This window comes from Hyaena hyaena, unplaced genomic scaffold (assembly GCF_003009895.1).
Source record: "Hyaena hyaena isolate Hyena2069 unplaced genomic scaffold, ASM300989v1 scaffold_1051, whole genome shotgun sequence".
Taxonomy (NCBI): domain Eukaryota; kingdom Metazoa; phylum Chordata; class Mammalia; order Carnivora; family Hyaenidae; genus Hyaena; species Hyaena hyaena.
This window is the reverse complement of record NW_024081680.1, coordinates 534481-562324: the sequence shown is the minus strand read 5'-3', so window position 1 is coordinate 562324 and position 27844 is coordinate 534481.

Genomic DNA, 27844 nt, shown 5'->3' with positions numbered 1-27844 from the left:
ACACCCATCTGTATTGCATAGCTGCTTTGTTACTGGAGCTGGAGAGACGCTTCGGAGACAGCCCCTCTCCCAAGACCAGCACAACTGCATTGCCATGATTAACTCTAGATCAATTCTTGCTCTTCAGATATATTCTCACTTATCTCATTCTTATCTCTCCCCTCCACTGCACTGGGTATTCTGGTTATAGGTTTGCTTAAGCAGTCATATTTAATCCATATTCTTCATGCATATTCTACACCTCCATTGTTACCTTCCTTTTTCTCTCTCTGAAATAATCAGACTATATAGTTACTCAGGGTAACATTATCTGCGGATTTTGGTTTGTTTGTTTGTTTGTTTTTCCTTCTCACCTCCTGCTGTTTTCTCCTTTTTCTCTATCTGAATTAAGCCTTTTAGTCTATCTGCCTGGTCAAAGTTCAATTTCTTTCTCCCCACCTCTGTCATTTCTCTCTTTGTATATGCTCATCCATCAGCACTGCATACACCCTGCTCTTTATTTGTAGCTAGGATTTCTGGTTTTATGCTTTTTTTTTCTTAGTTTATTGTCAAATTGGTTTCCATATAACACCCAGTGCTCATCCCAACAAGTGCCGTCCCCCATGCCTATCACCCTCCTTCCCTTCTCCCCCACACCATAAGCCCTCAGTTTGTTCTCAGCATTCAAGAGTCTCTCATGGTTTGCCTCCCTCTCTCTCCCCAACTATTTTGCCCCTTCTTCTCCTCCATGGTCCTCGGTTAAGTTCCTACTAATCCTCCTATACGTGCAAACATATGTCATCTGTCCTTTATTGCCTGACTTATTTCGCTCAGCATTACACCTTCAAGTTCCATCAAGATTCCTACAAATGGCTAGATTTCATTCTTTCTCATTGCCATGTAGTATTCTATTGCGTAAATATCTTCTTGATCCATTCGTCAGTTGATGGCCACTTAGGCTCTTTCCATGTTTTGGCTATTGTTGAGAGGGCTGCTATGAACATTGTGGTCCATGTGCCCCTATGCATCAGCACTCCAGTATCCCTTGGATAATTCCTAGCAGAGCTATTGCTGGGTCATAGGGGAATTCCATTGTTAGTTTTTTGAGGAACTCCACACTGTTTTCAGCACCAGTTTACATTCCTAGCAACAATTTAGGAGGGTGCCCATTTCTCCACATCCTCGCCAGCATCTATAGTCTCATGATTTGTACATTTTAGCTACTCTGACCGGCGTGAGGTGGTATCTCAGTTTGGTTTTGATCTGCATTTCCCTGATGAGGAGGGACGCTAAGCATCATTTCATGTGTCTGCTGGCTATCTGGATGTCGTCTTTGGACAAGTGCCTCTCCATGACTTCTGCCCATTTTATACTGGATTATTAGGTTTTTGGGTATGGAGTTTGGTGAATTCCTTAATAGATTTTGGATACTAGCCCTTTATCTGATATGTCATTTGCAACTATCTTTTTCCATTCCATCGGTTGCCTTTTTTAAAAATTCTTTAAACACATGATTTAAAAAATTTTTTTTAAATAGTTTATTGTCAAGTTGGTTTCACCAAGTGCTAATTCCCACAAGTGCACCCCTCCAAACCCATCCCCCACACCCCCACATCCATCAGCCCTCAATTTCTTCTCAGCATTCAAGAGTCTCTCATGGTTTGCCTCTCTCCCTCTCCCCCACTATTTTTCCCCTTCTTCTCCCCAATGGTCCTCCCTTAAGTTCTTCCTAATCCTTCTATATGTGCAAACATATGGTATCTGTCCTTCTCTGCCTGACTTATTTCACTCAGCATAACACCCTCAAGTTCCATCCATGGTGCTAAACATGGCCAGATTTCATTCCTTCCCATTGCAAAGTTGTATTCCATTGTATAGATAAACAATGTTTTCTTGATCCATTCATCTCTCTAGCAGGGATGGGCATGGTTTGGTGTGGGCAGGTCTTAGCCTCCACTGCTTCAGGATAGCTGCTCCCTGAGTCCCCACCTTCGTGGTTGTGGGGAGAAAACTGGCAGTTCCCCATTCCCTTCTTCAACCAGGCATTGGAAATCACTCTTTTGGGTCGAAACTCCCTGTCCTGTGGGCATAGCTAAGGTGGGCTGTGTTCTATTCTCAATCCCTGCCTCTTTTCTAGGACCCATTCCGCCAGAAACACCGTCCCAAGGGTCGCTGCTTCCCTGCTGCCCCAGGTCGGGTTGGGGGAGCAGTGGTGCAGCCTCTGGTTGGCCGCCTCCGTGCCACCCGTGAAGGTGCCGGGAGAGTAGTGGAGCACGTTTTCTGGACCCCCTGGGGTCTAGGAGCTCCCAGTTCAAAGTCAGCACCCCAGGTAGAACTAAGAACACTGTCCTTCCAAGTGGAGGATTTTTTCTTCTCCAGGGACAGTTCTATGAGCAGTTTCAGCTGTTTTCTCTTTTCCCCTCTCCTCACTGCGGCTGTCCTTTGGGGATTCACTCCCCTCCCTCCGTGTCTCCGGTGTTTGTCCACTTTTACCTTCCCCAGTTCGCACTCAAGCACTTATGAGGTTGCCTTCCCAGTGTAGTCTGTGTCTTCTCTTCCCAAACTTCTGTGGCTCAGTTGCCTATGGCTTCACGTCTTCTCCGCTTGAGAGGTGGGTGCGATCGAAATGTACAAAGCGCCCTGCGTCTCCTCCATATTACCTCCAATCTTGGTTTAATGCTGTAAACCCCCCTTTGTCTTTTGTTGTTTTGGTTGATTTTTCTTCCCGTTTTTAGTTTCCTTGTTTGTTTGATTTGTTTGTACGTTTGTTTGTGTGCTTTTGTTTGCTGTTTGTTTGTTTGTCTGTCTGTTTTCCTTTCCAGGGCTACCTCAAGAAACAAGCCAAAGTACACATGGGGGATAGTCCCAAATATCACTACAGGTTGAGAAATAGAATAACAAAAGTTGAAAGAATAGAGACCAAGGGTCACCATTAAAAGAGCGCTTCCATAACGGACTTGCCCTGGAGAATCAATGAGCCTCACTTAATATAGCAGTACTCACAGGTGCAGAGCGCATATAAGGTTTTAAAACTTACAAGAGAGAGAAACCTAGCCAACATGAAGAAACGGTAAAACTCTCCTCTAAAGGAATTCCAGGAAGAAGTGACAGCTAAAGAATTGGTCAAAACAGATATGAGCAATATAACTGAACAGGAATTTAGAACAATAGGCATAAAATTAATCAGTGGTCTTGAAAAATGCATGGAAGACATCACAGAAGCTATTGCTACAAAGACTGTGGAGCTTAAAAATAGTTGTGATGAATTTAAAAATGCTACAAATGAGGTGCATTATAAAACGGAGACATCCAATGCACGGATTGAAGAGGCAGAGAGGGGAATAGGTGAATTAGAAGACACAATTATAGAAAAAGAGGAAACCGAGAAAAAGAGACATAGATAGATCCAGGAGAACGAATGGAGAATCAGAGAACTGATTGATATAATCAAACGGAACAATATCCATATCATCAGAATTCTTGAAGAAGAATAAAGAGAGAAAGGGGCTGAAGGGATACTTGAACAAAATATAGCTGAGAATTTCCCTAATCTAGGGAAGGAAACAGACATGGAAATCCAAGAGGCACAGAAAATACCCCCAAGACGTAATTTAAATCAATCTTCTGCATGACATATCATAGTGTAGCTGGCAAAATATAAGGATAAAGAGAGAATTCTGAAAGCAGATAGGGAGAAAAGGGCCCTAACGTACAAAGGGAAACCTATCAGAGTGGTGACCGACCTTTCTACTGAAACTTGGCAGACCAGAAAGGAATGGCAGGAGATCTTCAATGTGATGAACAGAAAAAATATGCAGCTAAGAATCCTCTATCCAGCAAGCCTATCATTCAGAATAGAAGGAGAGATAAAAGTCTTCCCAAGTAAACAAAAATTGAAAGAATTCGTTACCACTAAACCAGCCCAACAAGAAATCCTGAAGGGGACTCTATGAGGAATATGTTGCAAGGAACGCAAGATACCAGAGATACCACAACTAGGATGAATCCTACAAAGGACACAATGACTCTAAACCCATATTTTTCAATAATAACACTGAATGTAAATGGGCTAAATGCCCAATCAAAAGACAGGGTAGCAGAATGGATAAAAAAACAAAATCTATCTATTTGCTGTGTACAAGAAACTCATTTTAGACTGGAGGACACCTTCAGATTGAGTGTAAGGGGATGGAGAAATAAATATATTTCATGCTACTGGAAATCAAACGACCGAAAGCTGGAGTAGCTATACTTATATCAGACAAACTGTACTTTAAAGTAAACACAGTAACAAGGGATGAAGAAGGGCATTATATAATAATTACAGCGTCTATCCATCAGGCAGAGCTAACAATAATAAATGTCTACACACCAAATGTGGTAGCACCCAAATAGACAAAATAGTTAATCACAAACAGAAACATTCTTATGGATAAGAATGTGCTACTAGCAGAGGACTTTAATCCTCCACTTAGAGCACTGGATACATCAACTAGACGGAAAATCACTAAAGAAACAGTGGACTTGAATGACACGTTGGATCAGATGGATTTGACAGTTATATTCAGAACTCTACATCCTGAGGCCATGGAGTTCACTTTTGTCTCAGGTGTGCATGGCACATTCGTCAAGATAGATAGATCCCATACTGGGACATAAAGTAGCCCTCAATAAATAGAAAACAATTTTAGATCATACCATGCACACTTGCAGATCACAATGCCATGAAACTTAAAATCAGTCACAAGAAAAAGTCTAGAAAACATCCAAAAACATGGAGGTTAAAGAGCAGCCTACTAAAGAATGAATGGGCCATTGAGGCAATTAGAAAAGAAATTTAAGAAAATATGGAAACAAATGAAAATATAACCATCCACATTCTTTGGGATGTGGTAAAGGCAGTCCTAAGAGGAAAGTACATTGCACCTCAGACATATTTCAAGAAACAAGAATAAGCGCAAATACAGAACCTAACAATGCAACTAAAGGAACTAAAAGGAGAGCAGCAACAGCCCCCCAAACCCAATAAAAGAAAAATAAAAACCAGGGCAGAAATAAACAATATGGAAACAAACAAACAAAAAACCTGTTGAACAGATCAATGAAACCAAGAGTTGGTTTTCGGAAAAAAAGAACAAAATTGACAAATTTCTAGCAAGTCTTCTCAAAAACTAAAGAGAGTGCTCCCAAATAGAAAAATCATGAATGAAAAGAGGCTTATTACAACCAACATCTCAGAAATACAAGCAGTTATCAGCGAACACGATGAAAAATTATATGCCAACAAACTGGACAACTTAGAAGAAATGGTCAAATTCCTAAACACACACTCCCTACCAAAATTTACACAGGAAGACATAGAAAATCTGAACAGACCCATAACTAGTGAAGAAATTGAATCAGTTTTCAAAAATCTCCCAACAAATAAGAGCCCTGGGCAGATGGCTTCCCTGGGGAATTCTACAAGTCATTTAAAACAGAGTTAATACCCATTCTTCTCAAGCTATTCAAAAACATAGAAATCGAAGGAAAACATCCGACTCCTTTTACAAAGCCAGCATCACTTCGATTCCCAAGCCACACACAGACCCAGCAAACAAAGACAACTACAGCCCAATATCCTTAATGAATACTGATGCAAAAATCCTCAGCAAGATACTTACGAATGGAATTCAACAGCACATAAAAGAAGTATCCACCATGACCAAGTGGGATTCATTCCTGGTTTACAGGGCTGGTTCAATATTAGCAAATCAATCAATTTGATACATCATATTAACAAAAGAAAAAGATAAAAACCATATGATTCTGTCGATAGATGCAGAAAAAGCATTTGACAAAGTTCAGCTTCCCTTCTTAATAAAGACCGTTGAGAAAGTAGGGATAGAAGGAACTTAGTTAAACATCATAAAAGCCATCTATGGGAGGCCCTCAGCTAACAATATCCTCAGTGGGGAACAACTGAGAGCTTTCCCTCTGAGATCAGGAACATGACATGGATGTCCACTCTCACCACTGTTGTTTAGCATAGTGCTGGAAGTCCTAGCATCAGCAATCAGACAACAAAAGGAAAGAAAAGACATCAGAATGAGCAAAGAAGAAGTCAAACTTTCACTTTTCGCAGACGAGATGATACTCTATAGAGAAAACCCGACAGACCCCATCAGATGCCTACTGGAACTGATCCATGAATTCAGCAACGTTCCGGGGATGAAAATCAATGTACAGAAGTCGGTTGCATTTTGATACACCTTTAATGAAGCAACAGAAAGAGAAATCAAGAAACTGATCCCATTCACAATTGTAGAAAATAAGCATGAAATACCTAGGAATAAAACTAACAAAAGAGATCTGTATGATGAAAACTATAGAAATCTGATGAAGGAAATTGAAGAAGATACAAGGAAATGGAAAAACATTCCATGCTCATGCAGTGGAAGAGTAAATATTGTTAAAATGTCATTACTACTGAAAGCAATCTACACATTCAATTCAATCCCAATCAAAATTACACCAGCATTCTTCTCAAAAGTAATACAAACTATACTACAATTTGCATGGAACCACAAAAGATCCCAAATAGCCAAAGTAATATTGATGAAGAAAACCAGAACGGAAAGCATCAACTTCCCATACTTTAGCCTCTAATACAAAGCTGTAATCATCAAGACATTATGGTATTGACACAAAGACAGACACATCGACCAATGGAATAGAATGGAGAACTCAGAATTGGACCCCCAAATGGATGGCCAACTAATCTTTGACAAAGCAGGAAAGAGTATCCAATGGAACAAAGACCGCCCCTTTAGCAGATGGTACTGGGATGAGTGGACAACAACATGCAGTAGAATGAAACTAGATCATTTACTCACACCACACACAAAACTAAACTCAAAATGGATAATGGACCTAAATGTGAGACAGGAAACCATTAAAACCCTAGAGGAGAATGCAGGAAGCAACCTCCTTGACCTTAACTACAGCAGTTTCTTACTTGACACAACCCCCAAGGCAAGGGAGTCAAGAACAAAAATGAACTACTTCGACCTCATTAAGATCAAAAGCTCCTGCACAGCAAAGGAAACTATCCATAAAAGTAATAGGCAACTGACGGAATGGGAAAAGATAGTTGTAAATGACATATCATATAAAGGGCTAGTATCCAAAATCTATAACGAAGTCACCAAACTCCACACCTGAAAAGCAAATAATCCAGGGAAGAAATGGGCAGAAAATATGAACATACAGTTCTCCAAAGAGGACATCCAGATGGCCAACAGACACACGAAACGATGCTCAGCAGCCCTCCTCGTCAGGGAAATACAAGTCAAAGCCACACTGAGATACCACGTCACGCCTGTCAGAGTGGCCAAAATGAACAAATCATGAGAATCTAGATGCTGACGAGGATGTGGAGAAATGGGCACCTTCCTACACTGTTGGTGGACTGTAAACTGGTGCAGCCACTCTGGAAACAGTGTGGAGATTCCTCAAAAAGTTAACAATGGAACTCCCCAATGACGTAGCAATAGTACTGCTAGGAATTTACCCAAGGGATACAGGAGTGCTGATGCATAGGGGCACACGGACCCCAATGTTCATAGCAGCCCTCTCAACAATAGCTAAAACATGGAAAGAGCCTAAGTGTCCATCAACTGATGAATGGATCAAGAAGATGTGGTTTATCTATACAATGGAATACTACATGGCAATGAGAAAGAATGAAATCTGGCCATGTGTAGCAACCTGGAAGAAACTAGAGGGTGTTATGCTGAGTGAAGTAAGTCAGGCAGAGAAGGACAGTTACCATATGTTTGCACATATAGGTGGATTAGGAGGAACTTAACGGAGGATCATGGGGAGAAGAAGGGGAAAAATAGTTGGGGAAAGAGAGTGTGGCAAACCATGAGAGAGTCTTGAATGGTGAGAACAAACTGAGGGCTGTTGGAGTTGGGGAGAAGTGAAGGGGAGAGATGGGCATGGAGGAGGGCACGTGTGGGGATGAACACTGGGTGTTATATGGAAACCAACTTGACAATAGACTATTAAAAGAAACAAAAGAAAATATAAACCCTATATGATCCTATCGACAGATGTAGAAAAATCATTTGAGAAAATACAGCATCGTTTCTTAATAATGACCTTTGAGAATGTCGATATAGAAGCAACTTAATTAAACATGATAAAATCCATTTATGAAAAGCCGACAGCTAATATCATTCTCAATTGGGAAAAACTGAGAGGTTTCCCCCTGAGATCAGGAACACAACAGGGATGTCAGCCCTCACCCGTGTTGTTTAACATAGTCCTGGAAGTCCTAGCGTCAGCAATCAGACAAAAGGAAATAAAAGTATCAGAATTGGCAGAGAAGAAGTCAAACTTTCACTTTTTGCAGATGACATGATACTTTGCATGGAAATCCCGAAAGACTCCATCAGAAGCCTGTTAGAACTAATCCATGAATTTGGCAAAGCTGCACGTACAAAATCAACACACAGAAATCAGTTGCATTTTTATACACCAATAATGAAGCAACAGAAAGAGAAATCAAGAAACAGATCCCACCCTCAATTGCACCAAATACCATAAAATACCTAGGAATAAACCTCACCAAAAATGCAAAAGCCATGTTTGATAAAAGTATAGAACTTATGAAGCACATTGAAGAAGACACAGAGAAATGGAATAACATTCCATGCTCATGGATTAGAAGAAGAAATATTCTTAAAATATCCTTATTACCCAAAGCAATCTATACATTCAATGCAATCCCAATTAAAATTGCAGCAGCATTCTTCTCAAAACTAGAACAATCCTAATATTTGTATGGAGCCACAAAAGACCCCGAATAGCCAATGTAATATTGAAGAAGGCCAAAACGGGAGGCATCACCATCCCAGACTTTAGCCTCTACTACAAAGCTGTCATCATCAAGACAGTATGTTATTGGCACAAAAGAGATACGTAGACCATTGGAATAGAATAGAGAACCCAGAATTGGACTCACAAGTAGATGGGCATTTAATCTTTGGCAAAGTGGAAAAGTGTATCCAATAGAGAAAAAACAGCCTCTTTAACAGATGGTGCTGGTAGAACTGGACAGCAACATGCAAAAGAATGTAACTGGACCACTTTCTTATACCACATACAAAAATAAACTCAAAATGGCTGAAAACCTGAATGTGAGCCCGGAAACCATCAAAACCCTAGAAACCACCTCCTTGATTTCAACCGCAGCAATTTTTAACTTGACACATCCCCAAAGGCAAGGGAATCAATAGCAAAAATGAACTACTAGGACCTCATCTAGATAAAAACTTCTGCAGGACCAAGGAAACAACAAAATGAATAGGCACCAACCAAATGGGAAAAGATAGTTGCAAATGAGATATTAGATGAAGGGCTGGTATCCAAAATCTATAATTAACTCAACGAAACTCCATACCAAAAAACAAATAATTAATTGAAGAAATGGACAGGAGTCCCATTCAGGGGAGGGGCAGAGAGAGAGGGATACAAAGAATTCGAAGCAGGCTGTAGGCTCTCAGCTGTCAGCACAGAGCCTGATGCGGGGTTTGAACCCACAAACCATGAGATCATGACCTGAACCGAAGTTGGACACTTAGCCGGCTGAGCCACTCAGGTACCCCTTTACTTCCTGATTTTTAAATGAGGATGTTGAAATACAGAACGAATTACTAATTTCCCATAATCAAATAGCTATGAAAATAGTGTAGCCAGACTTCAATATTAGGCAACCTGATCTCAGAGTCTTTAAGCTTAACTCTCATGCCATTTTTTACAGAAAAGTTGCTTGGAAGTGACAATGAAACAGTAACCTAATACAAAATTATCTCCTTGTCCAGAGATGCATAAAGGATGGGAAAATGAGCATTCTCCTTCCCTTAAGACAGCTACAGGGAGAAAAGAAAAGGTCAGGTATTAGCCTTACGAAAGGACAGGAAAGGAGAATTCTATGATGAGTATCAGGTTGAAGTAAGATCTCTGTATGATGAATAGGTGTTTTAGAGATCACTGTGGAGATGGTTGAGAGGAAACACAAGCACCAATAGATATATTAATATGTTATATAAGATTTACAAGGATGTGAAGCATGTTACTGTTGACTGGCTTTTTATTATTAGGTTGAATGCAGATCTGATGACAGCTACCAGTGTATACCACTTGCTTAGGATTCTAAGTAGAATAATGAAGACCTGAGTTGTTGACATTGAGAGATCCCTCCTCTAATGACTGGAGGATACCCCTCTTGGAGAAATCAACAGTTGTATATTCTTTTTCAAGTGCTTTGTTTATTTGCTTATTTGATTTTATTATGTGTATCTTTTGAAGTTCTGCCTTGCTGTATTTCTTTTGTAATAATATGCAAACAAAATTTAAGATAATATATAAAGCAAATATAATTCCAAAGATACAATTAATACACATATGCCTGCTATTCTCAAGTTAAGAAAAAGTTTTAGGGGCGCCTGGGTGGCTTAGTCGGTTAAGCGTCCGACTTTCGCTTAGGTCATGATCTCGCGGTTCATGGGTTCGAGACCCGCGTCGGGCTCTGTGCTGACTGCCAGCTCAGAGCCTGGAGCCTATTTCGGAGTCTGTGTCTCCCTCTCTCTCTGACCCTGCCCTGCTCACGCTGTCTCTCTCTCTCTCTCTCTCTCTCTCTCCTAGAAATAAATAAAAATATTAAAAAAAAGAAAAAGTTTTATATTTTCTTCAGATTATTTGCTGTTTTTTATTATCTATCTATCTATCTGTCTATCTATCTATTTAAAATGTTTTATTTATTTTTGAGAGAGAGAGAGAGACAGTGTGAGCAGGGGAGTGTCAGAGAAAAAGGGAGACACCGAATCTGAAGACAGGCTCCAGTCTCTGAGGTGTCAGCACAGAGCCCGACGTGGGGCTTGAACCCACGAACCGTGAGATCATGCTCTGAGCCGAAGCCGGATGCTCAACTGACTGAGCCACCCATGCGCCCCATTTGCTCTTTTTTAAATTTAAAAACATTTTACTTATTTATTTTTTCTTACAAATTTTTATCTAATTCTAGTTAGTTAACATACAGTGTAATGTTGGTTTCAGAAGTAGAATAAGTGATTCATCCCTTACATAGAGTACCAATTGTTCATCACAAGAAGTGCCCTTCTTAATACCATTTTCTCATCTAGTCCATCCCCCCCCACACGCCCATCCATCAACCCTCAGTTTGTTTTCTATCCTTGAGAGTTTCATAAGGTTTGCTTCCTTTTCTGTCTTTTTCTTCTCTTTGCATATATTCTATTTTGTTTTGTAAATTCCACATATGAGTGAAATTATATGGTGTTTGTATTTCTCTGACTGACTTATTTCACTTAACATAACATACTCTAGCTCCATCCATTTTTTTTTGCAAATGGTAAGCTTTCATTATTTTTGATGGGTGATTAATATTCCATTATATATACATACACACACACACACACACACACACACACAGGCACATACACAGCACATCTTTATCCTTTCATCAGTGGATTGATACTTAGGCTCTGCATAATTTGCCTATTGTTGATAATGCGGCTATAACCAATATAAACATTGTCGTGCATGTACCCCTTTGAATCTGTATTTTTGTATCCTTTGGGTTAATACCTAGTAGTGCAATTGCTGAATCATAGGGCAGTTCTATTTTTAAGTTTTTGAGGAACTTCCATACTGTTCTCCATAGTGACTACATCAGTTTGCATTCTTACCAACAGTTTAAGATTGTTCCCTTTTCTCCACATCCTTGCCAAATCTGTTGTTTCCTGTGTTGTTAGTTTTAGTCATTCTGACAGGTGTGAAGTGATATTTCATTATGTTTTTGCTGTGTATTTCCTGATGATGAGTGATGTTGAGCATCTTTTCATGTGCCTGTTAGCCATTGGTATGTCTTCTTTGGAAAAGTGTCTATTCATGTCTTCTGTTCATTTCTTATTTGTTCTTTAGGTATTGAATTTGATTAGTCCTTTACATATTTCAGATACTAACCCTTTATCATATATGTTTTTGGAAAATATCTTCTCCCATCTCATAAGCTGCCTTTTAGTTTTCTTGATTGTTTCCTTCACTGTGCAGAAGATTTTTATCTTAATAAAGTCCCAATAGTTCATGTTTGCTTGTGTTTCCCTTGCCTCCAACAATATACCTAGTAAGAATTTTTTTCTGGCTGAGGTAAAAATGTTTACTACCTGTGTTCTCCTCTAGGATTTTGATGGTTTCATGTCTCACATCTAGGTTTTTCATCCATTTTGAATTTCTTTTTGTGTATGGTATAAGAAAGTGGTTGAGTTTCGTTCTTCTGCATATTACTGTCCTGTTGGCCTAACAGCAATTTGTTGAAGAGACTGTCTTTTTCCTTTCAATGCTCTTTCCTGCTTTGTCAAAGATAAGCCGACCATATTGTTGTGGGTCCATATTTGCATTTTCTATTCTGTTCCACTGATGTATATATCTGTTGTTGTGCCATACCATACTGTCTTGATAACTACAGGTTTGCAATATAGCTTGAATTCTGGAATTATGTTGGCTCCAGCTTTTCTTTTTCATGATTCCTTTGGTTATTTGGAGACTTTTGTGGTTCCGTAGAAATTTTGGGATTGTTTGTTTGAGCTTTGTAAAAAATGCTGGTGTTATTTTGATAGGGATTGCATTAAATGTGTAGATTGCTTTGGGTAGTATAAACACTTTAACAATGTTTGTTGTTCCAATCCATAAGCATGGAATTTTTTCCAATTTCTTTGTGTCCTCTTTAATTTCTATCATAAGTGTTGTATAGTTTTCAGAGTACAGATCTTTTACCTCTGTGGTTAGGTTTATTCCTAAATACCTCACAGTTTTTGGTGCAGTTATAACTGGGGCTGATTCCTTGATTCATTTTTCTGATGCTTCATTATTGGTGTAAAAAATTCAACTGATTTCTGTAAATTAATTTTATGTCCTGCAGCTTTATTCAGTTCATATATTAGTTCCAGGGATTTTTTGGTGAAGTCTGTCAGATTATCTACATAGAGCATCATGTCATTTAGAAACAGTGAAAGTTTGACATCTTCTTTGGTAATTTGAATGTCTTTTATTTCTTTTTTTTTTTTTCCTCTGATTCCTGAGGCTAATACTTTCAGTACTATGTAGAACAGCAGTTGTGAGAGTAGGCATCTCTGTCGTGTTCCTGACCTTCAGGGGAAGCTCTCAGTTTTTCCCCATTGAGGATGATATTAGCTGTGAGTCTTTTGTATATGGCTTTTATGATGTTGAGGTATGTTCCTTCTGTCCTTACTTTCTTGAAGGTTTTTATCAAGAAAGGATGCTGTTACTAGTCGAATGCTTTTTCTGCATCTATTGAGAGGATATAAAGAGGTTCTTATCTTTTCTTTTATTGTGTGGTATACCATATTGATGGATTTGTGGATATTCAACCAACCCTGTAGCCAGGGAATAAATCCCACTTGATCGTGGTCAATTCTATTACATTAATTCTATTAACGTACAGTTGGATTTGATATCCTAGTATCATGTTGAGAATTTTTGCATCTAGGTTTATCAGGGATATTGGCCTGTAATTCTCTATTTTAGTGGGGTCTTTGTCTGGTTTTGGAATCAAGATAATGCTGGCCTAGAATGAGTTGGGAAATTTCCCTTCCATTTCTGTTTTTTGGAACAGTTTGAGAATAATAAGTGTTAAGTTTTCTTTAAATGTTTTGGTAGAATTCCCTTTGGAAGCCATCTTTCCCTGGACTTTGTTGGGAGATTTGTGATTACTGATTCAATTTCCGTGCTGGTTATGGATCTGTTCAAATTTTCTATTTCATCCTGTTTCAGTTTTAGTAGTTTGCATGTTTTTTAGGAATTTGTCCATTTCTCCCAGATTGCCCAGCTTGTTGGCATATACAATTTCATAATATTCTCTTATAATTGTTCGTATTTCTTTGGTGTTGGTATCCTATCCTCTTTCATTCATGCTTTTATGTGGGTCCTTTCTCTTTTCCTTTTGATAAGTCTGGCTAAGGGTTAATCAATTTTATTAATTCTTTGAGAGAACCAGCTTTCAGTTCCATTGATCTGTTCTCCTGTTTTTTATATATCATTTATTTCTGCTCTAGTTTTTATTTTTCGCTTCTACTCCTGGCTTTAATCTTTATTTGCAGTTCTTTTTCTAGCTCCTTAAATTGTAAAGTTAGGTTGTGTATTAGAGACATTTCTTGCTTTTTGTTTTAGGCCTGTATTGCTATGTACTTCCTCCTTCTGATTGCGTTTGCTTTCAAGGAGTTTGGACTGTCATGTTTTCGTTTTCATTTGATCCCACATATATTTTTAATTTCCTCTTTAATTTCCTGGTTAACTCATTTATTCTTTAGTAGGGGGTTCCTTAATCTCCATGTATTTGTGGTCTTTCCAAAATTTTTCTTGTGGTTGACTTCAAATTTTATAGCATTGCGGTCTGAAAATATACATGGTATGATCTCAGTCTTTTTGTACTTGGTGAGCACTGATTTGTGATCTAGTATGTGATCCATTTTTGAGAGTGCTCCATGTGTACTTGCAAAGAATGTGTATTCCACTGCTTTAGAATGAAATGTTCTGAATATATCTGTTAAGTCGTCTGGTCTAGTGTGTCATTTAAAGACATTGTTTCCTTGTTGATCTTCTGCAGTATGATCTGTACATTGCTTTAAGTGGGGTGTTAATATCTCCTATTATTTTATTATTTTCAATGATTTCCTTTATGTTTGTGATTAACTGATTTATATATTTGGATGCTTCCAATTGAGAGCATAGATATTTACAATTGCTAGATCTTCTTGATCAATATAGCCCTTAATTATGAAATAGTGCCCTTCTTCATCTCTTGTTATAGTCTTTGGTTTAAAAATCTAGCTTGTCTGATATAAGTATGGCTACTTCAGCTTTTGGTGTCCACTAGCATGATAGATGGTTCTCCATCTCCTCACTTTCAGTCTAATGATGTCTTTAGGTATAAAATGAATCTTTTGTTGGCACCATATAGTTGGGTCTTGTTTTTGTTTTTGTTTTTTCTTTTATCCTATTGATAGCCTATGTCCTTTGTTTGGATTCCCAGATAATTCTAACGTGTAGCCAGTGTAAAATATAACTGCCTTATACCAAGAAAGGAACAGAACTAACGTTTATTGATTGGTTATCATGTGTTCTGAGAGCTATGCTTGATGTTATCTTGTTTAATCATCAAAGAACTCTATGAGATAGGAATTATTTCTAGGTAAGGAAAATGAGTCTCAGAGAATTTGGGTAATTTGTCGGAGTTCACAGTTTGTACATCAAATGTGCTTCTTCCTCAACTATGTGCTTTTAAATAACAAGAAAAAAACACTTAACCTTTATGAAATCTGTTGGAAACTCAGTATTGAGTTATATCTCCATAACTACTCTGATGTAACAATTCCTAATAACCTCATTTTACAGATGTCAAAATTGAGGCATAGATGGACTAAACTGAGAAATTTGTCTAGGTTGGTAAGTAGTGGAGCAGGACTCAAACTCAAATCTCAGGATTTTAGTTCTGCTTTTTTTACACAGAAAACCCATTGCCACTTTCTTAATTATTTTGCTTGTTTATGAAATGAGAGAAATCTGAGCTACTCCTAAGGGGTATAAATGAAATATTAACTATGAAAGAATTCATGGAAAACCAGAGGCCAATATTACAGATGCATAATGATGAAAAAATTCTCAACAAAATACTAGAAAACAGAATTCAGATTCACATTAAAAGAAGCATACATCAGGGTCAAGTAGTACTCATCCCAGGGAAGCAAAGATGGTTGAATAAGTGTAAAGCAATAAATTTGATATGTTATATTAATAAATGAAACTAAAAGTCAATGATCATCATCAATCAATACAGAAAAACAATTTGACAACTCCCAAGAATTAATGTCCAGGACCAGAATTCATATGTGAAGTGAATTCTACTTAATGTTTAAAGAAGAGTTAATACCTATTTTTGTACTCCTGAAACCAAGACTATACTGTACGTTAACTAACTTGAATTTAAATAAAAATAATAATAAATGGTCAGAAAACTTGAATAGACATTCTTCTAAATACGACATACAAATGCCAAGACACATATGAAAGGATGCTCAACATCACTCTTCATCATGAAAATGCAAATCGAAACTACAATGAGATATCACCTTATCCCTGTCATAATGGCTACAATAAAAAATACAAGAAATAAGTCTTGGTGAAGATGTGGAGAAAGAGGAATCCTCTTGCACTGTTGGTGGGAATGCAGACTGGTTCAGCCACTGTAGAAAATAGTATTGAATTTCCTCAAAAAATTAAAAATAGAACTATCCAATTATCCAGTAATTGCACTACTGTTACTTACCCCCAAAATGCAAAAGCAGTCATTCAAAGGGATATATGCAGCCCTATATTTATTGCAGCTTTAGTTACAATAGCTAAATTATGAAAGCAGCCCAAGTGTCCATTGATAGATGAGTGGATAAAGAAGGTGTGTGTGTGTGTGTGTGTGTGTGTGTGTGTGTGTGTGTGTGTGTAATGGAATATTATTCAGTCATAAAAAGAAGAAAATCTTGCCATTAATGGGTAGATCTAGAAAGTATATTGCTGATTGAAACAAGCCAGTCAGTGAAAGACAAATACCATATGATCTCACTTGTATGTGGAATTTAAGAAACAAAACAAATAAGCAAAGGAAGAGAGAGAGAGACCAAGAAACAGACTCTTAAGTATAGAGAACAAACTGAGGGTTACCAGAGGAGAGGATCGGGGGGTGGGGTTGGGGGGGGTTGGTGAAATAGGATATAGGGATTAAATAATATACTTACCATGATGGAAAAAAGTAAAATAAAATAAAATGATTTTTAAGTGTTTTATTATATATTTTTTGAGAGAGAAAGACAGAGCATGAGCAGGGGAGAGACAGAGAGAGGGAGACATAGAATCAGAAGCAGGCTCCAGGCTCTGAGCTGTCAGTACAGAGCCTGATGCGGGGCTTGAACTCACAAACTGTGAGATCATGACCTGAGCTGAAGTCGAACGCTTAACCACCTGAGCCACCTAGGTGCCCCAATAAAATGATTTTTAAAAGGTGGGGTTAAGAGATTAACTTTATAATAATTGCACTGCAGAACCTAAATGCTGGTCTTAGGTCATCAGGACTAAATAATTGCCAGTCATTATCTCATTGTTATTGTTCAGTCATAAATCAGGTCTCTGGGAGTACCTTAATCAACAAAATTAATGCATTTTGGAAAGTTGGAAAGTTTGGAAGTTTTTACAAATCAAATAACATTTGAAACTTGTAAGGAAATTTCAGTCATTAAAGGTATCCTGAAATTAATCTTTCATAATGATAAAGCAAACAAAACAAATAAAAACTATTTGCATTATGATTAACGACCAATAAAAATAATAGCTAAAAATATTTGACAAAATTTAATAAGAGTTCATGATAAAAACTCTCAACAAATTAGATATAGAAGGAGTGTACCTCAGTATAATGAAGGCAGTATGTGACAGCCCACAGCTAAGGTCATACTCAGTGGTGAAATTTCCAAAGCTTTATTTCTAAGATCAAAAGCAAGACAAATGTTCAACATTGTAGTGGAAGTCCTAGCCATATTAATTAGGCAAGAAAAAGAAAGAAAAGGCATCAGAATTGGAAAGAAAGAAGTAGCATTATCTCTATTTGATTTTATGCAGACAAAATCCTAAAGACGTCACCAAAAAAAAAAAAAAATGTGGGGTAGGAGGTAAAAGAAATGAGTGAAGGGGATAAGTTTTCTAAAAAACCAAAAAATAAATTATGTGATAAAATGATTTCATTTACAATGCCTTAATAACGAAAGTGTTTAGGAATAAATTTAACCAAGGTGCTGAAAGACTTATACTTATAAAACTATAAGACATTGATGAAAGAAATTGAAGATGACACAAATAAATGGAAAGATATAGTTCTCATGGATTGGATATATTAATATTGTTAACATATCCATACTATCAAGGCAGTCTACAGATTGAATGCAATACCTAACAAAATATCATCAGCATTTTTCATAGACTACAACAAAAATATCCTAAAATTTGCATGGACCACAAAAGACCTCAAATAATCAAAGCAATCTTGAGAAAGAAGAACAAAGTTAGAGACATCATAATCCCTGATTTCAAATTATATTACAAAGTTGTAATCAAAACAGTATGGTACTGGCACAAAAACAGACATATAGATCAGTGGAACAGCATAGAGAGCCCAGAAATAAACCCACTTTTATATGTTCAATTAATCTAAGACAAAGGAGGCAAGAATATACAATAGGGAAAAGACCATCTCTTCAACAAATGGTGCTGTGAAAACTGGATATTCACATGTAAAAGAATGATTCTGATCTTACACTGTTCATAAACGTTAACTTGAAATGGATTAAAGACTTAAATGTAAGACCTGAAACCATAAAATTCCTAGAAGGAAACAAATCAAAAATCAAGTGGGACTGTGTCAAACCAAAATTCTTTTGCACAGCTGAAGAAACAGTGAACAAAATATAAAGGCAACCTATGGAATGGGAGAAAATATTTGCAAATCATATACCTGATAAGGGGCTAATAGCCAAAACCTATAAACAACTCCTATAACTCAGTAGCAAAACAAACAACCCCCAAACAATCCTATTAAAAATGAACAAAGGATTTGAATCAACAGTTTTTCAAAGAATATATTAAAATACCCAAGAGGTACATGAAACTTACTTAACTTCACTATTCATAAGGGAAATGCAAATCAAAACCACAGTGAGATATCACCTCAGTTAGAATAGCTGTCATCAATGGAATATTACACGGCAATGAGAAAGAATGAAATGTGGCCATTTGTAGCAACCTGGATGGAACTTCAGGGCATTATGCTGAGCGAAATAAGTCAGGCAGAGAAGGATAGCTACCATGTGTTTGCATATATAGAAGGATTAGGAGGAACTTAACGGAGGACCATGGGGGATAAGAAGGGGACAAATAGTGGGGGAGAGGGAGAGAGGCAAACCATGAGAGACTCTTGAATGCTGAGGACAAACTGAGGGCTGATGGGGGTGGGGGAGAGGGGAAGGGTGGTGATGGGCATGGGGGAGGGCACTTGTTGGGAGGAGCACTGGGTGTTATATGGAAACCAACTTTACAATAAACTATTTAAGAAACAGAAAAGAATAGCTTTCATCAAAAAGAGACGCAATAACAAATGCTGGTGAGGATGTGGAGGAAAGGGAACCCTTGCACACTGTTGATAGGAATGTAAATTGGTATAGCCACTCAGGAAAATAGAGTGGATGTCCTTCAAAATATTAAAAATAAAGTTACCATATGATCCAGCAATTACACATCTGAGTATATATTCAAAGGAAATGAAATCACTGTGTTGAAGAGATGTCTGCATTCCTGTGTTCATTGAAGTATTATTTGTAATAGCCAAGACATGGGAGGGGCGCCTGAGTAGCTCAGTCGGTTAGGCGTCTGACTTCGGCTCAGGTCATGATCTCATGGTTTGTGGGTTCAAGCCCCACATCGGGCTCTGTGCTGACAGCCAGCTCAGAGCCTGGAGCCTGTTTCAGATTCTGTGTCTACCTCTCTCTCCAACCCTCACCTGCTCATGCTGTCTCTCTCTCTCTCTCAGAAATAAATAAAACATTAAAAATTTTTTTAAAAAGACATGGGAAACAACTATAATGTCCATTGATAGATGAATAGATTAAAAAGTTGTGATATATATATATATATGTGTGTATTGATATATATTTATATATGTATATTGGAATACTATTCAGACATAAAATAGAAGGATATTTTGCCACTTGTCACAACATGAATCAATCTTTATGGTATTATGCTAAGGTGAAATAAATCAGACAAAGTCATACCATATGATCTCATTTATTGTGGAACCTGACAAACAGACTAATAGAAAAAGAAATCCGGGTTGTGGCTGCCAGGAATGGGGGTTGTTGAAATATATAAGAACTGAGGATGTGATGTACAACATGATAATTATAATTAGTATGACTAACGTGGTATATTTGAAAGTTGCTAAGAGAATAGATCCTATCCTTAAACTTCTCTGGTATTGTATGTCAATTATATTTCAATAAAGCTGAAGGAAAAAAAATCTCTTTGGTAGGGATTGGCAAGAAAAAAATACAAGAAGAAGAAGAAAGAAAATGAAAACAAAAAGAGACATTCAACAGGCACTGAACAGATTCTTCTGTTAGCCTTTGGTTGGTAACTTCCTCTAGTGTCCAGGCAGGCTTGGAGCACTGGTCCCTACCTCATATCACACAGGTCTCTGCCCACCTCCCTATCAAGCAATGTGATTAATTTATTTTATCTTTTATTCTATCCTTCTAGCTGAATCCTTCAAGGAATTTGCCGAATTGCTCAATGAAGTAGAAAATGAGAGAATGATGATGGTAGGTCTCTAACACTGGGCCTTGAATTAATACCGTGGCTGATATTGGGTATTTTTCTGTCCTTATTCATTGGATTGATACTCTTTTGTTTCAATTTTGTCTCATGGCTGTTTAGTATAGTAAAGATATTTAGGAAATAGATCTGGTTATTCTATCTCAAGCTTTTACCCTGGGAATTTAACATTAGCTAGAGATAAATTGGTGTAGAAGTTCTATTCCTATTCATATCAGTGAGAAAGAGTTTCAAAGGACATTAAACTGGGCTATTGAATGTGTGCCAAGAAATTGTGATCTTTAAGTGTTTTTAAACATATTACCCATTTTTTATCTGTTTCTATGCTTGTAGTAATAATATTATGGGTTTTATTTATATTTGACATATAATTGTTTTATTTAAATCTATGCAAAAACTTTCTGTACATTTAAAGTCTATTTTTTAAAAAATAGTATACTTATTTTCAGAGCAGTTTTAATTTTATAGAAACACTGAGAGATTTCATATTACCCCTTTCTTCCATTTTGATTATTGTAGTTTTGAAGTAAGACTTAATATTAGGTGTGAACTTTAGAACCATTTTGTCATCATCCACCAAATGAATTGTTGGCATTTTGATCAAGATTACATTGAATCTTTAGAACAAGTTGGGATAAACTGACATCTTAAAAATATTATCTTCTTATTTATGAACATGGGTTATCTTTCCACTTATTTAGCCCTTCTTTGGTTTCTGCTATCAGAGTTTTGTGGTTTCCTTACATAGCTCTTGTATGCATTTTATTAGATATGTTCCTAAGTATTTCTTTTTTTTGTGAGCTCTAGTTTAGCAGCTTAAAAAATAATCTTTTTGGGTGGTCCCTAGACCTGCAGCACTAGTGTCACCTGGCAAATTGTTAGAAATGGAAGTCCTCAGCCCCTCCCCAGACCTATTTGTACTTAAATGTGAAAGTACCTAAGTTGGTCAATATTTATCTTGATTAGGGGTGTGAGGGTAAAGTTGAAACTTTTTAGAGAGCAATGAGAGGTGTACCTTGCCTTTCTTGATAAGATGACTCCCCAAGGGCAATTCAGTTTTGTGAAATCCATTTATCCAATAGCCAGAGTTCTTTAATCTGTCATTACTCATCCTTTCCAGCAATGTGGTACTGGCGTCTCAGAATAGCCTACCATTTCTTCTAGGCTCCTAGAGAAGTGGGGTTGCAGGGCTTGGAGGTAGAGACTTAGATTGTAATAATGGCATTGCCAATAATTGTTGATTTCAGACTAATCATGGTATTTTGCTGTTTCTCTTTTTTTCATATGTAAAATGAGGAAAATAATCCCTACCTCCATAAGAGCTCCAAATGATATAATGAAGTGTTCTATATGTAGCAAAAACCACTTCTTAAGTAAGTGTTACCTCCAAGATTCTGCTTGTGGAATTTTGGCTTGGGGACTTTCTTAGTTTAAGAGACTTGCTTCTAGGGATACTAAGGAGAGACGAATGTGGGTAGTTTTTCTCAAGTCTGTGAGATATCCCCCCCCCAGCTAATCTACACTCTACTATTTTCTTCTGCCTGAAGAGTTTGTGGACTACAGCCAATGTTGATCTCAAAGGCATTCAACTCCTTTTCATTCAGATACCACTAGAAAGCTCAGCTGTACTTCCTTCAGCCCTAGTTGTTTATCTCCTTTATTTACCCAATTACAAAGCTCTAAAATATTAAAGTAGGACTCATCTTTTGAGATATTGTTTTTCTCATCCTTCTTGCTGGCTCTTTTCCACAGGACTGACTCATTTTCTTCTGTCTTTCATTATGTTGTGCCCTTTTGTCCCAACTTTTCAATCATGTATTGAGTTTTAGCTCCCCACTTCCCATTTAATTCTAGGAATGCTGTGAAGGTTAGGCTCAATGAGGGCCTTTCACAACATGCCAGGAATTCATTGCTTGACTGCACCTCTCCCTTTTCCTAGAATTGTGGTAAAAGTACTCCTTACCCCAATATGGGTAATCTGGGAAGTATTAAACAGCTTTTTATCCTTTCTATAAGAAGAGACCAAAACAAAAGAAGCTTTAGAAGAACAGGAAGGAAGTTCACAGCCCTAGCATTTGATAATTGCAAATGCCTAGTCATTCTTGTAATAAACTTAAATTGTGGAAGGAATTATGGGGGGAAGAATTAGGAGGGACCATTCCCCAACTGTGATGTTCTTAAATAGTACCCTGTGGGATGTTGTGTTAACCTCAGAAGTTGGCCTTGAAAAGTCTGGGTAAAAGACTTCCTGTATGATTAAGGATAGGAGTCTTGCCTATGTGCCTTTCTGACTCTAAAGGGGACCTTACTAGCATTATGCAAGTTCTGTCTTTGAGGACTGCCAAGAATGACCTAAAGAGACCCATACTATTTTAAACAGTGTATCTTCAAAGCCTTCTTTTGGTAATTAGTTAACTATAAAAGATTCATGAACAGTCCTACTAAATGGCTTATCTAATGTTAATTTGGGGTTCATGCAATAAGAGCCTGATCAGCTAAACTCTGTAATATGTTTAAAATATCACTTATCATGCTGGGTATTCTACCCTGAGTTAGCAAGTAGGAGATTTTCTCCTAGAGAGTTTATGAAATGGATGCAGTGATCAGAAAGGGGAATAAAGGTCATATTTAATTAAAAGGGCCTTTTTGAGTAGTTGCTAGACTTCTAAGGGATTTAAGGATAAAACAAAATGGAAAAAAATGACCCAAACTTCAGTGTGGCCATTTCCTACATCTCTAGCTCTGTGTTCTGGCAGAAAATAGTATAATTACCGATCAGTGTCAAAAAAAAAAAAATGGCTCAGAGTGTCTGTTTGTGTTGTAGGAGACTGGGAGCAATATTGCCAATATGATTAAGGGAAATCTATGGACTCCAATTTCAGTGAAGTATATACTAGTTTCTTTTTTTAAAATTTTTAAATGTTTTTTTTTTTTTTTCATTTATTTCTGAGAGAGAGAGAGGCAGTGTGAGTGAGCAGGGGAGGGTCAGAGAGAGAGGGAGACACAGAATCTGAAGCAGGCTCCAGGCTCTGAGCTGTCAGCACAGAGCCCCACTAGGGGCTCTAACTCGCAAATCATGTGATCATCACCTGAGCCAAAGTCGGACACTTAACCGACAGCTACTCAGATGTAATCATATACTAGTTTCTTACAGCCAAACATACAAAAAGCAGTGGACCCTGTGTGAGAAGTTTCTGGCACACTTGATTATGTAAGAAAATCCCCTTTGCATCATGAAAACTGGCTAATGTGCCATCCCTGTGTTGCCTGTGTATGCAAGGGCTCAGCTGAATATCCATATAGAGGTTTGACATATTACTCTCCTTAGAATTGGCATGCTTCTTATTCAACAGCAAACTTCTTATTCAACAACACACTTCTTCAGTGTGTCCCAGGTGACCACTTTTTGTGTGTTACCTTTGTGAAAGTGGAGATAATTTTTCTAACTACTGATTGCTGCATAACAACCTATTCTAAAACATAGTGGCTTAACCTAAAACCATTTAATTTTATCTTGTTATGCTGTGGTTCAGGAATTCAGGAAGGGGTAAGCTGGATGATTCTTCTTCTTCAAGGGGAGGTATTCACCTGAGAGGTGGGTTGATGTGGAGAGTCCAAAGCAGCTTTGCTTATCTATCTTGCCCCTCAGTGGGATGGCTGGAAGGTTGGGCTCAACAGGACTTTTATCAGAATGTGTATATTTGGCCTTGCTAGTTTGGTAGTCTCAGGGAGTGGCTCAGGGTTCCCCAGTAGGAGTGTTCCAAGAGAACCAGGTAGAAGTTACTGGCCTTTTATGACTTAGTCTGAGAAGTCATATTGTGTCACTTCTGTATTCTGTTGGTTCAAAGAAGTAATGAACTCACTCTCATTAAAGGTAGAGGGGGCATAGACCTCACCTCTAAATAGCAGAAGTGTCACAGAATTTGTGGCCATGTTTTGAAAGTTCCACAAAAGGAAAGAAGAAAAATGACACTATTGGATCTATGATACCAATCACATAATTTGCTTCCAGGTAGGTACACAAAGTTGATGTCACACAATTCACAATTCATAGAACTGTAGAGTGTGTTGGGCAAAAGAGATGCGTTAGTACTTTTAATAGAAAAAATTCTCGTTTTTGATCAAGGAGAATCACTGATGTCTTTATTCTTGGTGCTAGGGCTTCTGGTAGAGCTTTGATTGGGTGAGGATTTGCCCATTTAGTTGAACTTTGAATCATACGTAGACACAAAACAGGAGACCCAAAGTGCCTGCAGGATATGACTAAAAAATATGTACTAATGCCTCAACTTGCCATGCATTTTGGTGGGTAGTTAAAAAACTGCTTCTTAATCTGGAGAATACAGGATTGGTCAAAACTGGTTTTCTGCTGTTTTATATTTTTGGTGTGAAGTTATATCTTATCTTCCTGACACTTTATGTCTCATTTAACAAGGAAGGCAGTCCCTCATTTTCCTGACTTATATCAAAATTAATGCAATAGATCCTAAAATTCAGCCCTTCAGATGTATTCTTTTAGGTCTTCCATTAAAACACAGCTGATTCACACCAGTGAAGAAGGAAAACCCCACTTGCTGCCTTGGACAGGTGCAGTTTTTCAAGAGGTTTATACTGAAGACAAAAATTTGTATATCTCTGCCTGACCACTGACCAAGGGTGATTTTATATGCAAATGGTATTTTTATATCTAGAACCATATTAATGTCAATATGTTTAGTGTTTGGACAGACTGTTTTTATCAGCTTCGGAGCATCTATAGTAGGTAAATTGAAGGCCCAGTCCAGTGTTCTCTGTGATGCTTTCATACACTCCAAGTTCTGAAGGCAGTGTTCTGATTTTATGACACACCCTGACATGACTGGAAACAATTTATCCTGATGCTATTACTGCTAACTCATTTGCCTCTCATAAAATTATTTGCACTTGATGCAATTGGTATTTTCATGCATTTTCCATTCCCTTTCTTTTCTCTTTTCCACATATAATTCAGGCCCCCTGTATCTGTTTCTGGACATGACTATAGATATGTATCGATTAAAAACTCAGATCACACTGCCAGTAAATATACAGAGAATGTCCCTAATCTTCCTTCTCTCATTTTCTCTGAAACCATTTGATTTTAAGAGACCAATATGGCGGGGGGGGGAGTAAGAGCAATGTAAAAAAAACAAAAAAAAACAAAAAAAACCTCCAGCAAATGGTGAATTGCCTTAGTAACAAGGAAACTTCAATATGATCCTTGCTAATCTGAAAGTTGTTTTATATGTTTTTTTCCCTTTTTTTTCTAGGTACACAATGCTAGTGATTTGCTGATTAAACCCCTTGAAAATTTTCGGAAGGAGCAAATAGGCTTTACCAAGGTATGTTTTCTCCAAAGAAGATATTTTTTTTTATAGCAGTTGAGTAATTATTTGGGCTACCACCCTTCATTCTTTAGGGGCGAGGAGGGTTATAAGAATCATTCAAAAAAGTGAGAAAATTTGGAATTGGCTCCTGGTCATGTTTCCAACTAGCTGTGCAACTGTGGACAAGTCACTTCTCCTTTTGGAGCTTCTATTACTCTATTAGGAAAATGAGGAGCTGAATAAAAACAAGTAATATTTAAAAGGAAATTACTATTGTGTTTGCTAAAGCATTGGGCTTCATGCTTTACCTTCATTCTCTAATTACAACAATTGTGTGAGATTTTGGTAGTATCCACATTTTACAAATGAGGCAACTGAGGCTTGGATATGATAAAGAACTTGACCCAAGTTATATAGTTAGTGACAGTAGACAGGATTTAGACTTTAGGATTTCTTAGCTTCAAATCCCACATTCTTTCCATTAAGCCATACTATGTAGATCTTTGGTGTCCAGTATGATAGCTAGCCATAGCTATATAAATAAAATAAAATTAACAACTCAGTTTCTCAGTCATGCTAGTCACATTTCAAGTACTCAATACTCACATGTGGCTAGTAGCTACTATTTTGGATTGCAAAGATATAGAACATTCCATCATTGTAGAAATTTCTACTGCATAGGGCCTTGCCAGATAATCTCAGATTATTTCCAGCTTGACCACTCATGGATCTGATTTTCCAGTGTTTCATAAAGGAGTATGAAAAATTGTCAAATTCTTTCTTTTCAGCTTGGTGTAGACCTGTTTTCTGAACTCCAATATGTATGCAACATGTAACCTGAATAGTTTTCCAGAACTAAATGTAGCATCTTGACCAAGTATGTGGTGCTAAAAAGGACTAAGAACACACCATCTGGTTATTATCTGGAATATTGTGACAAGCAGTATGGATTGAAGATAATGTAAGTAGGAAGTTCAGAGAAGACAGAGGAAACTAAGTGGCTGTGATACCACAGCTGGATATCATCAGTCAGCTTGACATAGGCATTATTAGAGTGACTGACATCAATGCTAAATGAGTTATCTGGATAGCCCAGCAATTCTGGATTCCACTCAGTTTATCTGGAATCTCAGAAACATAAATACTTAATTGGAAAAGTATATAATTGAAGGAGAGAAGAACATTTAAAATCACAAGTGTGGTATGAAAATAATTAACTGTTTGTTAAGAGATGTGACAGTTGGTACATAACAATGAATAAAGAGTATGAAGAAGGACAGACATGAGAGAATTCTAGTTAGTTTTCTCCTGAATGAGATTAGGAAAAAGCAAAGTAAGAATATGCTACAGTGATTGACCTCTTATTATCTGAGGAAAAGAAAATAAATTTCTAATATATATTTCCTATGTCCCAGCCCTGTGCTGAGGGTTTTACATATGCTATATTCCTTAATTTTTACAGCGAGCCTATCAGGTGGGGTGTATAATATCCATTATCCCAATGAAGAAACTAAGACTCAGAAAGGTTAACTTCCTGTATTTCTTTTTTTTCTCAAATAGTTTATTATCAAGTTGGTTTCCATATAACACCCAGTGCTCATCCCCACAAGTGCCCTCCTCCATGCCTATCACCTCCCTGCCCCAAACACCGATCAGTACTCAGTTTGTTCTCAGCATTCAAGACTCTCATGTTTTGCCTCTCTCCCTCTCCCCCACTATTTCCCCCCTTCTTCTCCCCCGTGATCCTGCGTTAAGTTCCTTGTAATCCACCTATATGTGAAAACATACGGTATCTGTCCTCCTCTGCCTGACTTACTTCGCTCAGCATAACACCCTCAAGTTCCATCCATGTTGCTACACATGGCCAGATTTCACTCTTTCTCATCGCCATGTAGTATTCCATGGTATAGAAGAACCACATCTTGATCCATTTGTCCACTGATGGACATTTAGGCTCTTTCCATGTTTTGGCTATTGTTAAGAGTGCTGCTATGAATATTGGGGTACAT